We start from the raw sequence: 17,885 nt of genomic DNA on the forward strand, positions 1-17,885 counted from the left end.
GGGATTTCCTTTCACATTTGGAGGTTAAGGGGTGGGGGGAAAGCAACCCCCAAACTAAAAATCCTAAGTAGGAAATATTAAAGCTGGAAGCGCAGTTACCATGGAAACTGGGCTTGCCAAGTTCCCTTTCCTGAGAGACGGACCATAATGTGGAATTGTGGCTTCCAGGATGGGCCTTTACCACCAGGTAGGTTTCTACAGCCAAGTGCCTAGAAGTGGAAAGCTGAGGCTGGCATAGTCCTGTCTCCTGGGAAAAGCATCCCCATTGTGAACTGTTGATTGTTTGGTCAGAATCCACACTCTCAACTTACACCCCCTCATACCTGGGGGGATTGCAGAATATATTGTGACTTCAGTATCCTAGACAACTCATGGGTTGGGATAAAAAATCACTGGATGATCCTAAGCCAGGTAAAGACTTTATGGGGCTTGAACAAATTATTTATTTATTTATTAGGGAGTTTGGGGGGAGGTTTCACCTATTATTTTGTTAGTATAGGGAAGTACCAGCATGGAAACCTTTATCACCATTGCATATTATACTTATATCTATAACTTAGGGGTTTAGAAAATTGCCTGGGATCACTGAGAGGTTAAGTAGCTTGCCCCTGATCAAAAAATTAGTATCAAAGGAAGAATTTTAATGTAAGCCATTTGAAATCCAAGGTTAGTCTTCTATCACAAGGCTAACAGTGAAATATTATTCTACTTGTTAGAATTTCCCTATAGATATCATCAACAGCAAAGGTTTATTGGATACTAATTCTGCATCTTGCCTCAGTTTTCTCATCTGTAAAATGAGATGGAAAAAGAAATGGTAAATCATTCCAATCTCTTGACCAAGAAACCCAAAATGAGGTCATGAAAAGTCAGACATGATTGAAATGACTGAACAGCAAGAAGAAAACAATGATTGTTGTTCTAAGATCTGTGGAGGGTAAGAAAAACTAGAGTTCTTTCCCTTAAAGAACTTAAAACCTAGTTGGGGATATTGTCTTAGTATGAGGTTTCCAGTGCCTCTTTCCACCAAAGTACAACTCGAGGATTTAATAAAGGTTTTCCCATTCATTCACCATTCCCCTCTCTCGCCAATGACCTTTTATTTTCTTGTGTGATTTTGTCAATATTCACAAAACATCACTTAGAATTGAAAAAAGCATATATTTCCTGCAGGAAGCAATTCTCTGTAGTGTAAGTGGTTAAGAGCTCTGAACTTGGAATCAGAAAGATCTGGGTTCAGATATCCCCCTGATGCTCACTAGCTGTGGAATTGTGGGCAAGCCAGTTAATCTTTGTAAGATTCCATTTCCTTATTTGTAAAATGAAGATAATAGTACCTACCTTACAGATTGTGAGGATTCAATGAGATAACACATATAACAATGATTCACAAATCTAAAAGCATTATATAAATGTGGTTGTCATTATTATCTGTTCTGTATTTGCTGCTATGTGTACATATTGCCTTCCCCTATAGAACCTAAACTCTTTGAGACCAGAGATTATTTGATTTTTGCATTGTGCCCCCTGTGGCTGGCACAGAGTGGACATATAAATGATATTTTTGATCTACTGATATGCAAAACTGACAAAATGGAAAAATCAATGCTATTTGAATACAGAAGAGGTAGAGGAATTGTTCTTAGTAGTGGTCTGGGAAATTTCAGAAGGAAAGTAAGATTTGGTCTAAACCTCTGTAAAGTGGATGAATGAGGATGGAGAGGAAAGAGGGTACTACATTCAGGGAATGAGTAAATAGCTTTTGTTGGAAAAGAAATTCATGTAAAGGATTCATGAAGGACAAGTCTGGAAAAGTAAATGGGTCAGAGTGTCAAGGATCTTGAATTCCACATGGAATTATTCTGCAGGTGATGGTTCCCCATTGTAGGTATGTTTAAACAGGAAAGCCATGACATGAAAGCAGTGTTTTAAGAAGATTAATTTGGCAGTGGTGTGTGTGATAGATTGGAGAGAAAAGAGGCCAGAGGCAGGAAGACCAATTAGGAGATCTCATACAGTAATCCATCAGTGAAATTTGATTTATTCTTTCTTGCTTTCCTACTATAATCTGGATGCAATACAAAATTGGTGGAACCATTTCCTGGTTAAGGTCACCCAAAGATTTTTTTTCAGGAATATTGGTTCTTTCTTTAGCAAACTAAAGTAGAATGGATATGTCCTTGGTTGGGATATCTCAAGATCCATCATCTATCTGTCAAAAGCTCATTTCTATACTTTTCAGAAAAATAAAGTTAACTGCTGAAAGTCATTTCCCCCTTACAACATTATTTCTTCTTCTTCTTCTTCTTCTTCTTCTTCTTCTTCTTCTTCTTCTTCTTCTTCTTCTTCTTCTTCTTCTTCTTCTTCTTCTTCTTCTTCTTCTTCTTCTTCCTCTTCCTCTTCTTCCTCTTCCTCTTCTTCCTCTTCTTCTTCTTCTTCCTCTTCCTCTTCTTCCTCTTCCTCTTCCTCCTCTTCCTCTTCTTCTTCTTCTTCTTCTTCTTCTTCTTCTTCTTCTTCTTCTTCTTCTTCTTCTTCTTCTTCTTCTTCCTCCTCCTCCTCTTTTTCCTCTTCCTCTTCTTCCTCTTCTTCTTCTTCTTCCTCTTCTTCTTCTTCTCCCTCCTCCTCCTCCTCCTCCTCCTTCTACTTCTTCCTCCTCCTTCTCCTCTTATTCCTCCTTCTCCTTCTTCTTCTTTTACTTCTTCTTCCTTCTTCTACTTCTACTTCTTCTCTTTTTGCCTTTTTTATTTCTTCTTCTTTCTTCTTTTTGGTATACAAATCTCACAATCCAGAGTTTCCATGAGAATAGTCTTTCCAAAACAAGCCTTGTTCTTACCAAGACTGAGATCTATGTTTTCTTAGCTTTGTCATTTTGAGTAAATTTAATTTCTCAGCCTCAATTTCCTCATCTTTACAGTGAGGATAATAATAGCATTTATTAGTTAGATAAGCAATTAGGAAATGTTTTGACCAACAAAGTATTTTAAAACACAGATTAAAAAGACAGGAGTGAAGAGAGGTAACTGGGTATGAATGTCAAAAAAAAAGGCATGAGATGAAAAAAAATTAGTTCCAGGAATATTAAAATTAAGCACCAGATGAACCAGTGAGAAACTTCAAGGACTTGTAAATTTGGTTTTGTCCCTTCTATAGAATATAAGTTCTTTTAGGGTAGTGACAGTTCCTTTTTTTTGTTTATAACCACCAGTACCTAGAAACAGAAACCACAGGGTAGTGGTATGGATCAAATAAGATTTTATACACCCACACACACACACACACACACACTCACATGCATGGATGTGCTATTAAAGTTCTTATTATCAAATGCCAATCTCCAAGTATTCTATAACTTCTGTTATTAGGGAGTGATTTGGGCACTGGCAATTTTAAGTCATTTATCAGGGGTAGGAAGCATGTTACCTGCTTCAACTCAGCTTTCTCAAGACCATCTTGAGGCTGAAGACAGGGCAAGATCACAGAGATTAAGGCAGACTGCACTGGTCTCATCAAGAAGAGAACCTCCCCCTTCTCGATATCAGAAAGATCGATTACCTTGTTTGTTAGAGGACTTTGGACTTGGAGGTGCCTTTCCAGAAATGTATGTGGCCCAAGAAGAACATGTCCAATGCACTGGCCATTCAGGTGGACACAGAGGGAAAAATTAAATATGATGCAATTGCCAAACAGGGACAATCAAAGGACAAGGACAAGGTCATTTATAGCAAGTCTACTGACCTGGCTGCCAAAGAAGTTATGAATGCAGATGACCCCCTCCTGCAAAGACTTGATAAAGAAGCCATTAAAGAGATTAGACACGAGTAAACCTAGAGAAATCTGTGTCTCAGAAGGGTGCTGCTGTTGGGCCATTTTGAGCTGTATTTAAACTAGCTATATCCTATATGCACTGTCTCAGCAAGGAGAACTTTCAATTCTAGAGCTAAGCAAAGAGTTATTTGGATGATGCAAATGCAAAAAGATCCAATGGAGCTTCCAAGATTCAAATTTCTTTCATATATTTGTTTCTTTCATATATTATCTATGTGATTTAGAAAATCCCAACCCCTCTGTGTCTATTTCCTTATCTATAAAAAGGGAATAATAATAAACAAACTACTCACATCATATGGTTGTTGCAAGGAAAATGTTTTGCTATCCTTTAGGTAATATGTAAAAGGGAATTATAATTGTTATAAATATTTCTTTAAAATGATCAAACTTATGAATTAAAATTATCATAACTATTTCTTTAAAAAATTAAAACAACCTATGAGTTCACCAATATAGGGAAACCGTGGTATGCAACTCCCTCTGTCAATCAAAATTCAAAGTGATACATGTTCTGTAACTTAAGTTCTTAGAGATTTGCCTGAGTCACTGGGCACCCAGGGCACTGGACAGAACTGGAATTCAATTGTTTACTTGTTACACACTTTATCCGTAATGCCATGCTACTTTCACCACTGCCACTAATAACAGTAATGAATGATACATTACAATGATAGAGTAAACACCCCATATTGACATTAACGTAAATAAATGAAAAGTCTGAATGATAGAACACCATTAAATAGATTGGAGGCAAACTGATATAGCAGAATAAATGATAATTTGGGAGACAGAGGACCTGGGCTTAAATATAGTTCTGTTATTTACTAGCTTATTCTTATTTTTTTCATCTTATTATTTTCTCATCTATTAAATGAGAGATTGAGACCAGATGATTTCTAAAGTCACTTCCACCTCTGAAAATTATGATCTAAGATTCAATTCATCTTTTATAAGATTATATGGTCATTGTAACTATTTAGCTTTTAAATGTGCTTAGGGCTATACCAGATCTAAAACTGTATTATAAAGCAGAGGTCATCAAAGTCTATTCTCTAAGAAATAGAGTTGTTAGACCAGTTCTAATGATCTTGTGATAATGAGAGCCACCTACACCCAGAGACAGAAGACTGTGGGGACTGAATGGGGATCACAACATAGCATTTTAACTCTTTTTGTTGTTGTTTTGCTTGCATTTTGTTTTCTCATTTTTTTCCTTTTTCATCTGATTTTTCTTGTGGAGCAAGATAATTATATATATATATATATATATATATGACTTAACATATATCTTTAACATAACTAACATGTATTGGGGAGGGGGTGGGGGTAAGGAGGCAAAATTTGGTTTTGCAAGGGTCAATGTTGAAAAATTATCCATGCATATATTTTGAAAATAAAAAGCTTTTTAAAAAGAAATAGAGTTGATTCAGTGGAATAAGTTAGATTCACAGAACAAGATAGTAAATGACTATAGTAACCTAATGTTTGACACACTCAAAGACCCCAGCTTTTGGGACAAGAATTCACTATTTGACAAAACTGCTGGGACAATTGGAAATTAGTATGGCAGACACTAGGCATTCACCCACATTTAACACCCTATACCAAGATAAGGTCTAAATGTGTTATGATTTAGACAAAAATGATATTATAAGCAAATTAGAACAACAAAGGATAAATTTAACTCTTAGGTCTGTGGAGAAGGAAAGAATTTATGGTTAAAGAAGAATTGGAGTACATTATTGAATACAAAATGGATAATTTTGGTTATATTAAGGTAAAAAGTTTTATACAAACAAAACCAATTGCAGACAAGATTAGAAGGAAAGCAATAAACTGAGAAAAACATTTTTCATTCTGATACAGGCCTCATTTCTAAAATATATAGAGAACTGACTCAAACTTATAAGACTTCAAGCCATTCTCCAATCACCGTTGATAAATGGCCAAAGGGTATGAATAGACAATTTTCAGATGAAATTAAAACTATTTCTAGTCATATGACAAGGTGCTCTAAATCACTATTGATCAAAGAAATGCAAATTAAGACAACTCTGAGACACCTCTACATACCTGTCAGATTGGCTAAAATGACAGAAAAAGATAATGACGAATGTTGGAGGGAATGTGGGAAAACTGGGACACTAATACATTGTTGGTGGAACTGTGAACAGATCCAACCATTCTGGAGAGTGATTTGGAACTATGCTCAAAAAATTATCAAACTGTGCCTACCCTTTGACCCAGCAGTGTTACTACTGGGCTTATATCCCAAAGAAATTTTAAAGAAGGGAAAGGGAACTGTATGTGCAAGAATGTTTGTTACAGCCTTCTTTATAGTGGTGAGAAACTGGAAACTGAGTGGATGCTCATCAATTGGAGAATGGCTGAATAAATTGTGGTGTATGAATGTTATGGAATATTATTGTTCTTTAAGAAACGACCAGCAGGATGATTTTAGAGAGGTCTGGAGAGACTTACATGAACTGATGCTGAGTGAAATGAACACAACCAGGAGATCATTGTACATGACAAAAGTAAGATTATACGGTGGTCAATTCTGATGGATGTGGCTCTCTTCAACAATGAGGTGATTCAGGCCAGTTCCAATGATTTTGTGATGAAGAGAGCCATTTGCAATCAGAGAAAGGATGGCGGGAGCTTAATGTGGATCATAGCAACCTCTTTTATGGTTGTTGGTTTACATTTTTTTTTCCTCCTCAGTTTTTTCATTTTTGATCTGATTTTTCTTGTGCAACATGATATTTGTGGAAATATGTATAGAAGAATTGCACATATTCAACATATATTGGATTACTTACCATATAATGGAGGGGATGGGGGAAGGGAGGGAAAATTCGAGACACAAGTTTTTTAAGGATGAATATTGAAAATCATCCATACATATGTTTTGAAAGTAAAAAGCTTTAATAAAATCAATAAATATGCTTAGGGAACCTATTTTGAGGGATAAAGAAATCTAGTCTAAAAGCAAACTACAAGAGAAAAAAAGATGCACATAGTAGAATAATTATATAACAAGAATATATGCTTATTTGAGGAATGTTAAAAACTAAAGAGGGAAAGTATGATGAAAACTTTTGAATCTGAGAGGTAGAAAAGAAAAAATAGAAACAAAAGTATGATGTGAGTATACTAGAGACCATTTAGCCAGAAAGAAGAAATGGAAAATAATTTTGGAAAATAGGTTAAGAATGTGAGCAGTAAGGCAGAGTTATAGATGTAATGGGAGACATCAAATACTTGGTTATTTTCTGGAACTCTCTGTGCTGGTTGGAAAGGAGCCAATAAATCCTCATCTTCCCTTAATGATGATTTTGTTCTTTGAAAGGTGAAGCAACAAAGAAAACTGCTTTTCAGGACATGATTTGAACCAACAATAGATAATTGTTGAAGTCAGAATGACATGAAGTTTGGAAGGAAATGAACACTACATCTTTAGAATATGTGATAAAGTGAGGAAATCCAGACACAATTGACTTCATATAATAGATCTGAGGAGAATGGATTTCAGAATTCAGATAAATGATCACTATGATCATATGGCCTGAAATTCTACTGCTGAAGTTGGCTCAAGAGGTAAAGATTGCTTTCAACTACCAAAATCTGACAGTAAAAAAAATACAGGTATGATAAAGAAGAGATTGATGTTGATGCCTGGGGAATGTTTTGACCAACACAGTATTTAAAAAGACAGATACAAAAGACAGGAATGAGGGGAAGTAACTGGGTATGAATGTCAAAGAAAGCATGAACCTAAAAGAATAGTGTCAGGAATATTAAAATTAAGTGCCAGACAAACTGGTGAGAAACATCAAGGGCATGTAAATTGGTTTTTGTCCCTTCAGTAAAATCTAAGTTCCTTTAAGGTAGGGACTGCTGCTTTTTTGTGTTTGTATCAGGAAAACCTAGAAGATACTTTGAATAATCAAAGGCTCTCCTCAGTAGTACAGATCACAACTAATGCATATCTTTCCCCTTTATTCATGTCTTATAAAAGTTCTTTACAGGGGGTTCAACCAACATTCTTGGGCCTTAATCTAGATTCCTTGACATTTCACGATTAGGAGTAGCACAAGTGGGCTGTCCATTATCCCCTCCGCTTACTACATAACTGGTCTGCCTTCTTTCCTAGTCATACATATCTCTCATCTTTCCTGCTGTTCCTCCTAAGCATTTCTCTGTTGGTAATTTATTTCAGCCCTCTTACACCCTTTATATGCCTCTCCATCGTTCTTTGGATGATCTACAACTATTATTCTGGAGACGATGGTATTTTATGACTTGTAGTCATATAACACAAGAAGAAGAATATTGATGCTAAAAAAAAAGAAATGCCTTTGTTTGAATGGGAAAGTTAAACTAAGAGGCATGAGAAAGTAGACCTGGCAGTTAAGAAAACAGAAGTAAGTGCAACTCTCAGACTAGACCAAATAGAGGTGGGCTCATGCTATATACATTGTACTATTTGATGATATTCAGGGATTTGATTTTTAAAATAGCTAAAAGAGGGTAAGGATCCCAAATGCTTAGAAAAGTGAAATAACTACTAATGTCTTATTCTTACTCTCTTCCTTATCCCCACAAAGACAACCAAGAAAATTTCAGTAACTACTTATTCATTGAGGATGCCTTTTCTACCTCCACACATTTTTAATAATTTTAATTTATTTTAAATTTTATTTATTTTAAATTTATTTTAAAATAATTTTCATATTTAGTTTATATCATAACATATTTTATTGTAATAATTATGTTATAGCTCCTACTTATACACAATTGACTTAAAGGTATAGCGAACATAAAATTTTATTGTCCTTCTTATTCACTCACTATACAAACAAATTTGATTTAGCAGAGCAAAATGTGTGTCAAGGGTTTGCTCCAATAGCATATTTCCCACGAATAAGCCATCATCATCTACAATTCCTTGATAAATTCATACTATAAAATAACTATTCAATGACCCTTTGATTATAAGCATCAAAGCAAATTAAAAGGAAACATATGCTCATAATAGCTGTTTGCTATTGTCATAGAAAATTTCTAATCCAGAATCCAAATGGAAAAGGATCCCCTTTGTGTGAAGGGGATCTTTTACATGTTCCTGTTTGCATTTGGCATTGTGCTGATTGCATTGAGCCTTGGAACATTACAAAGTCTCTTAAATGAGATCCATTATCACTCGAAAGGTTCAGCCTAACTATCCATGTAAGAAAAATCAATTGGATGAAGAATGCTTTTTATCCAGACTATGATATGCAGTTGGTTGGAAAAACCCATATTGCTGGTCGATCAGTGCATATATCTTGGAAAAACACTTTGAATAGAGAACAAACAGTCTAGAATTAATCTGAAGAGGAAATCCGTATTGTCTTTGGTAAATTGCATCATGTTTAAATGGCCCCAAGATCTGAACTTAGTAGGTGTTTAACAAATACTTGTTGAATTTAGTGAATTGAACTATTATTTTTAAACCATCTTGGAAAAACCAAGCTAAAAGGAGAAATAAGATTATTACATGTGGAATCTTGATAATAGATGAAAAAAGCATGCAGAACTCTCAGCTCTAATTTTGCTTGATTTTTTTTTTTACCAGAGAGAATCATAGTCTAACTAGGAATGATAAAATAAAAATAGTTAACAGAAAATTGAAAACCAAGGGGAATGAGGAGATGAGTTGGAGTCACCAAACCTGGAGGAAATATGTCCTAATCTAGGAGGAAAAGTTAGGAATATGATTGCTAACTCAGCTGTCAGTTATATTTACAAATATGTGGAGATTTGCAAGACCTTGAAAGCATGTTTCAGTTTTTAAAGGATAGAAGTGGAATCAAAAAACTACAAGCCTTATTACTTTCAATTTATGGAATTTTAGAATGCATTATTGAAAGGAGGTTTGCAAGGACCTGGAGACAGGAGTAATGATTCTTAAGATCAGCATGGCTTCATTAAGAATAGATCATATTGAATAAAACTCACTTCCTTTCCTTCTCATCCCTCTCCCCTTTTGGACAGGGTAATTGGTGGATTGGAATATAACAGAAACAATAAAATGGATTTCAGTAAGATGTCTGGCACCATATTTTACAATATTCTTATGGGGAAAGACAGTGAAAAGATGGCAGAATAATACTGAAAAAAACCACGAATGGTTTTAGAACTCATTGAATGATTAAAACCAAAAAGTAGTCATTAAAAAGTCAATTAAAAAGTAGTCAACCTCTAGTGTAGTATCTTGGGGAAATTTCTTGACCCTGTTTTAAAAATAGTCAACTTTTTAAATCATCATTTTGGTTAAAAGTAAGTAGCTGGTACAGTTAATAGAGCATATTAGACTTGGAATCAGGAAGACTCATCTTCCTGATTTGAAATGTGGCTTCAGGCACTTAGTATGTGTGTGACCCTTGGCAAGTCAGTTAGTTAACCCTATTTGCCTCAGTTTCCTTATCTGTAAAATATGCAGGAGAAAGCAAACTATTCTAGTATTTTTGCCAAGAAAACTCCAAATGGGATGATGAAGAATTGGACTGAACACCACCACCAACAACATATGGCACATATAAGAGATTTGAGGACAGTACAAATCTGAAAAGAATATTTGGCACACTGAATAAATAGAACAAGATGCAAATACATTTCAATGGACTAACATATTTTGGTTGACTGATAATTTGAAGCTTAATAGAGACAATTATTAAGCTTTGTTTTTTTATAAATTTTTGTGAAAGTTCAGGTTGGGGGGGGTGACATGGTTAGACAGAAGTTCAGATGAAATATACTTGGAAATTTTAGTTGGTCTACAGATAATGTGAGTAAACACTAAAATGCCTCAAGAGTCAAAAAAGCGTATGTGATCTTAAGCTGTATAAATACAAATATAATTGTCAGAATAAAAGAGATGATACATCATTATACTCTGCCCTAGTCAGACCATGGTTAGTTCCCTCTGTTCAGTTCTGGGCATCTCATTTTAGGAAGTACACTGAAAAGTTAGAATACATCTAAAGGGGGTCAATCCTTTAGGATGGTAAAGATGGTAAAAATGTCAGGAATGTTAAAATCCAAGAACTTATTGAAAGAAATGGATAGTTAGCTTTAGAAAGGAAAAGACAACACATTTATAAGAATACAAGTCATTCCACAAATGATAAATGATCAAAGGATATGAACAGACAATTTTCAAATGATGAAATTAAAATCATTTGTAGTCATATGAAAAAATGCTCTGTCACTATTAAAGAAATGAAAATTAAAACAACTCTGAAATACCAACTCAAACCTCTCAGATTGGCTCAGATGACAGGAAAAGATAATGATAAATGTTGAAGAGGATGTGGGAAAACTGGAACACTGTTGAAGGAGTTGTGAAATGATTCAACCATTCTGGTGAGTGATTTAAAACTATTCCCAAAGGGCTATAAAACTGTGAATACCTATTGATTTAGCAGTACCATTACTGGATATGATATCCCAAGGACATCATAAAGGAGGGAAAAGAACCTAAATGTGCAAAAATGTTTGTAGTAGCTCTTTTTGGAGGGGCAAAGAATTGAAAAAATGAATAGATTCCCATCAGTTGGGGAATGGCTGACTAAGTTATGGTATATGAAAGTAATGGAATATTATTGTTCTATAAAAAATGATTAACAAACTGATTTTAGAAAGACCTGAAAAGATTTACATGACCTGATGCTGACAAAACAAGAACCAGGAATACATTGCATACAGTAAGCAAGATTTTGTGATAATCAACTATGAAAGACTTGTTTCTTCTCAGCATCTTAGTTATCCAAAACAATCCCAATAAACTTTGGACAGAAAATACCATCTGCAGCCAGAGAGAGAACTATGGACACTGAATGTAAATCAACACATGCTATGTTCACTTTTTTCCTCTTCTTTTTTTTTCCTTTCTTGGTTTTTCCCTTTTGTTCTGGTTTTTCTCTCTCAACATTATTCATAAATAAATATGTATATAAAAATGAATGTACATGTATAACCAGAAAAGAAACAACAATAAAAATAAAAAAGGAAATGACTTAGAGGTGAGGAGATATATGTCTTTGCTTATATGAAGGTTGACATATGGAAGGATAAAATTTGTTTTGTCTGGCTCTAAAAGTCTTGTACATTGTATGGGTATTGTTATGCCGATTTCAGGAAACACTCCATAAAAATTAGAGGTATCCCAAAGTATAATTTTCTGCCCTCACAATGCTGCGAGGGTCTCTAAATAGCAGCTAACTACTTTGTTAGAAATAGTTAAGATTTTCTGTTCAACTATAGGTTGACTTCTGAGGTCCCTTCCATTTATGAGATTCTAATAATTTAAATTTCAGAGAAGCCCCCTGAATTATCATAAATTTCAAACAAATAGTTTCTAAGTTATCTCACTTTCTAAACTAACCTTCTGAAAGAAATTGTGACGCTATTATGATCTCCACTTTTTTTATGGGAAAGCTGAGGTTTTGGGATATTTGAGCAGCTTATTATGTCAGGTTACACAGCTAGTTTTAGTCATCCATCCCAGGCAAGGCTACTAAATTGATGATTGCCAGGTTGCTGTTGGCAATCTTCAGATTTGGCCCAGTGACTGAGCCAAGACTCCTGCCTGACTAGATGGGAGGAAAGCCTGACAGGGTCTGGCAGTTATAGCAGGACACAATGGACCACTCTTTTGAAAGCAAAGCAGATTGGTTTATATTTATTATGGGTAATAGAAAGGAAATAATTTCTTATGAATTTTTTGAAAGCTTTTGAAAAATTTGTAGAAAATAAATATATCTCTTAGGAATTGAGAGGAATTATCTAAGGAGTTATCAATACCTTTGCACCCTGAGAAACAGAGTCAGTTTCTTTTGGTTTTGGCTCACTTTAATTTACCTCTGAGGATTCTGGTACCATGTTAGGAGAGTGTATGGTGCCAGTTGATTATGATAATGGCCTGCACTTGTGTGACACCTTTCTTTCAAGAAAGTCAAAGCTGTTTGCAAACACTAATTAAGCCTCTCAGTGCCTCTGGCAAATTGATAAACATTGTTTCACCTCCAAGAAAAGCAATGAAGTGGGGACTGCTCAGTTCAAGGCCACTCTAGAGACTCCTCCAGAGATTCTGATGGTCCAGGTTCATTCAGTGTTCTCTGTTTCCACCATTTGGTAAGGAAAATGATGGAGTTCTACTCTAAATCCATTTTAGTATATTGGTTATCTCCAACAGTCTTAGACTGTCAACCATTTCTTATTTTTATGCCTGTTAAATGCCATTCATATTATTGTTTTTCTATTTTTGTGATAGAAGAACCATCATGGATATCACTGAATATATAAAATCAACCTAAATTAAGTTATCTAACATTTATCAAACACTTAGATCCATAGTTTGTGCATGTCTTTGTATTTAGTGTATTTAGAATATTCCTGTTTTGTAAATAACATCAATTCCATGGATAGAGGGATCCAGAAAAGTATAACACAGGACTTAAGAAATTATGATCTAAAATTCACTGCCATCATCCCAGTAATAATAATTGTCTTTGATAATAGTATTATGTTGTTATTAATAATAATAATAATAATAATGATATAGTCCTAGAAGGTTCTAATACAACTAACATTTTATTTCACAATAGCCCTGTGAAGGAGATATTATTATTTGCATTTTACTGATGAAGAAACAAAGGTTTATAGAAGCTAAATAGCTTATCCATGGTCACAAGCTAGTAAGTTTCAGAAAGAGAATTTGAACCCAAATTTTACTACACTTTACACTTGTACTCAGTTTAGCATCCCAAAAGATTTTTTTCTCCTAAAGTTAGAAAGAAAAAAAAAACAGGAAGGAATTGGTAGAAGTTATGAGGAATCAGATTTCTGTTCATATAAGAAAACTTCATAATAAAGTTAAATTAATAGAATGTGAAGTATTAAAAGAAGTGAGTTTCTTATCATTGGAGGTCTTTAATTGGATGTCAGGAATACTGTAAAGAGAATTCTGCTTGAGATAGAAGTTAGGTCAGATGAACTTTAATCCCTTTTCTGTGGGTTTATTATTTCTATGCATTTTTTTTGGGGGGGTCAGGAAGTGGTGGTGGATTGCTTTGGCATTCATTACTTTCACTGTTGTTTCTTTTTACCTGAGGCAATGCATTCTAAACTTCCATTAGGCTAGTTCTTAGTAGCCCTCTCTTTTTGGAATCAGTGGTATTTCAATCAAAGCCCTGCTGGTGTCCACCAAAGTTATGGCTGGAACAAGCTTTGGCAACGATTGGCTGATGCTTAATGGTCCAGCTCATGCAGAAGAAGCAGCAGCCTCTGAGCTTTGTGTCAACAATGTAATACAAGGCCTGGGATTTGGAGCATCAGAGCGGAATCCCACCCACAGTCCTAATGTCCCTTCACTTTGCCAATCACAGTCAGAAATCAGCTAAGCAAATGAAAAAAGGAGAAGACTAGGGTCATTTTGTGTATGTTGCTTACCCTTTATGGAGTACCTATGGTGTGAGTATCAAAAAGCAAAAACAAAAACAGGAACTTTACAGGATATGGCGAAGAAACAGGCTCTGTTTTAATAGGCTCAATCTAAATCTTTGAAACATTGGACCAATAACAGAAAGCAGCCCAAACTTTCCTAGAGATATTTCCCTTAAAGAGTTGCTTGGAGGTTTCTGGTATAATGTGCTAAATGTGTAATAAACAATATGCTAAGAACAACATCTTTCTGAGCATCTAGAGTCACTGAACTACTTTGTTTTGGACGGACTGAAAAAGGCTTTTCAATTTAGTTCAAACTAACAAACATTAAGTACCTAAAATATATTCGATGCTCTGCTAGGTCTTAGGGGAAAAAGATGAAAAATGACCCAATTCCTTATAATTAAATAGGGAGATATAACATGTACACTTACAAGCATGATGCAAGGCAAAATGTGATAGGGCAAAATATTCTAGATAAAAATGGAAAAGGGGAAAATTGCTTTCAGCTGACAAAATCAGATCTGGAACTGGACCTTGAAGAAACTGAGAATTTCAACAGGTATATACAGGAATGGGAATTCCAATGAACCAATCACTTGCCCTCCCCACTTAGTAATTACCTCTGTCAGGTGAGTCCACCTCAATTGAGTCAATCTAGAAGTGTGAACTAGGTGTGAACAAATTCTAGACATCTCTATTAAATCAATTAGTCAAAAAGGCATTAAAGGAGATATAAGATGCCCTTGAAGGTCTTTGGATAAAATTAAGTGATATTTGTAAAAAAAAAAAAGTATTAGGATTGGCTAAAGGAACTTGGTCATATCCTTTGGGGTTTGTGTAAAAGCAGCAACCTTGTTTTCATTTGAGGAGAGCATAACTTAGAAGAAAAGGGCAGTCCCCCTTAAAATCGTTAGAAAAAATTGCTGGCAGAGGTTGAAGAAGAGTTAGTCTCTTCCCTCTTTTCCCATAATCAGAAGACAATCTTTTGAACTTAGGCAGCTTTGAGGATTTGGATTTCTCATCACCATCCTAATAATGTCCCTAGAATATCAGTAACGTAGCAGCATCTGTATAGGAAAGTGAGGGAAAGTGTGGCACTAAACTAAGTCATCTTCAAGATTTTATGAAGACCTTAACAGAAAAGTACACCAAAGTTAACTTAAGGGGAACTTCAATAAAAGGAGAAAAATACTCTCTAGGAACTAAAATCTATGTCATTCCTCTGCCATATTTATTCTCTAATTTTGAGCCTGTTTCTCTGGTGCTCTAAAAGGAGAGTATATGCTTCATTTGACGGGAAGTCTGTACCAATTATTCCTACTCTGTAACCTTAATAAATAACTTTTTCCTCTAAAAGTTATTTAAGATTGACTGACTCATTGATATTAAGTAATAATAATAGGGAAAACACACTGATAGGCGTTCATTAGCTAGAGTATTAGAAAACCACTCTCAACCTCTCACAGTTCTCTAGAACCCTGAGGGGAGAAGTAACTGCCTCACTCTTGGGGTTTAGTCCACTAGTTGCAGGAGAGGTTGTTAAAGTAGCTATAAAAAGCCTGTGATACTTAAAGATAAATGGAATATATTCTAGCAGTGGAGATTGGTCTGGGCAAATGTATGGAAGAAATAGAGGACATAAAAAAATAAGGAATAGTTCGATTAGATTTTAGAGAGCAGATAGAGCAGTGAATAAAGCACAGGTCTTGGAATCCAGACGACCTGAGTTCAAATTTGGTCTCAGCAGCTTATTAGCTGTGTGAGTCTGGGCAAATCATATAACCTTTTTTTTTGCCTCAGTTTTCCCACCTATAAAGTGTATTGGAGAAGAAAATGGAAAATGACTACATTATCTTTGCTAAGAAAACACTAAATGAGGTTACAGAGTCAGATGTGACTAAACAATAACAACAACTGAGCCTAGGAAGGAAGACTGAAAAGGTATGATCCAACAAAATTGTCCAGGAACTTAATGACAATTTAAGGAATTTTATATTTTAAATTATATATATATATACATATATATACACATATATGTACATATTTGTTATATTATAAACGTTAAAAAGATAATTATTAGTATTAACATAGCATTTAATAGTTTCCAAAGTGTTATCACAAATATCTCATTTGATCCTTGCAACTATCCTGGAAAGTAGATGCTATTATTATTCCCATTTTACAGATGAAAAACCTGAGACAAATAGATGTTCACTGCCTTGCCCAAAATTACATAGCTGGTAAATGTCTCAAGCAGAATTAGATCTCAGGCCTCCCTCACTCTAAAGTCTAGTACTATAATGCTATGCCTATAAAAAATAGGAAACCATTGATGTTTTTTGAATAGGGGAGTATCTTGGGAACCCTTTTATGAGCTATTTCAAAGAAAGGTTTGTTAAGAGGATATACTGAAGTCAGGGAGAACAGTCAAAAATGATTATAATGGTCTAGATGAGAGATGATGAGCTTCTGAATGACTGTGATGGCAGTGTGAATAAAAGGGAAAAGACAGATTTTGTCTCAGTGGTGGAGGTAGAATTGACAGAATCTGACAACTGATGGATTGGGAAGACAGAAAAAGAAAGTCAGAGATGACATGGAAGTTTCAAGCCCCAGTGACTTGGAGGATTATGGTATCCTGAACAAGCACCAAGAAACTGGTTCAGAGAAAAAAAAGGATGAGCTTAGTTTTGGGAATGTTGAAAATGAGGCACTGATGTTTTGTTCAGGGAGAGATAATCATCAAGCAGGTAGGGCCCAGATTTAGGACTGCATAAACAGATCTACATAATCCACGTCTTTAGAGGTGATATCTGAACCCAGGAGAATATATGAAGTTACTAAGGAATGAAAAGTAGTGAAAAAGTTCAGATGAAAATGGATAGCCTTGGAGAGTTCCATATTTAGGAGCTGGGAGAAGGATCAAAACTAGTTAAGGAAGCCAAGAAGTAAATGTATGTCATTAACTTTTCAGCTTTTTGAGAGGTAGGAAGATTTTGCTTAAGTTTGTTTTTAAAGTTATACCTTAAACTAACACTCTAGCATGCTTAGGTCCCTTCTCCTTCCTTCACAAATTCTAGGATCTCTTGTTCCTTCTTATATTCATACCACTCTTTGGTAACTCATCCTCAGGTCTGAGCCCCTATCCAATATATTCTCTCACATACTCAACCAGAACAATATATGGATCATTAGCGAAAGGCAATTAATGAAAACAGGGTAGCAAAGTAACTCAAGCACATTGAACTAAATATCCACCCTTCTCCCAACCCCCACTATATCTTGCAAGAGATGTAGGATGGTCTCCGCTCCTTATTAGCTATTCTATTTCTGCCACACAGCAGGAACAGCATCCATCAAATCATTCATCACAGGGGGCAACACAGGAAATGGGAGCATTGTAGATAGGGCTGTTTCTTTCTCTTGGCACAGGGACTGGGAAATAACTAGAGCTCAGAACACAGCTGCCATTTTACTTTTCATCTTAACCCAGCTAACCCCCTGCCTTCTCCAATCCAAGATTTTGTCTTTCACTAGATTTTTCACAGTGCTTTTTAAAAACA

At 35.2% G+C, this 17,885-nt stretch overlaps 1 long non-coding RNA gene across 1 annotated transcript in view; it reads left to right on the plus strand.

The window, feature by feature from the left end:
• Positions 1–345: 345 nt before the first annotated feature.
• Positions 346–17,885, plus strand: part of LOC116422094 — a 45,455-nt gene continuing 27,915 nt past the window's right edge. Inside the window, exon 1 of the long non-coding RNA XR_004232681.1 lies at positions 346–411. This is a non-coding gene — a long non-coding RNA (uncharacterized LOC116422094). The remainder of the gene's footprint in view (positions 412–17,885) is intronic.

Source organism: Sarcophilus harrisii, chromosome 3 (assembly GCF_902635505.1).
Source record: "Sarcophilus harrisii chromosome 3, mSarHar1.11, whole genome shotgun sequence".
NCBI lineage: Eukaryota > Metazoa > Chordata > Mammalia > Dasyuromorphia > Dasyuridae > Sarcophilus > Sarcophilus harrisii.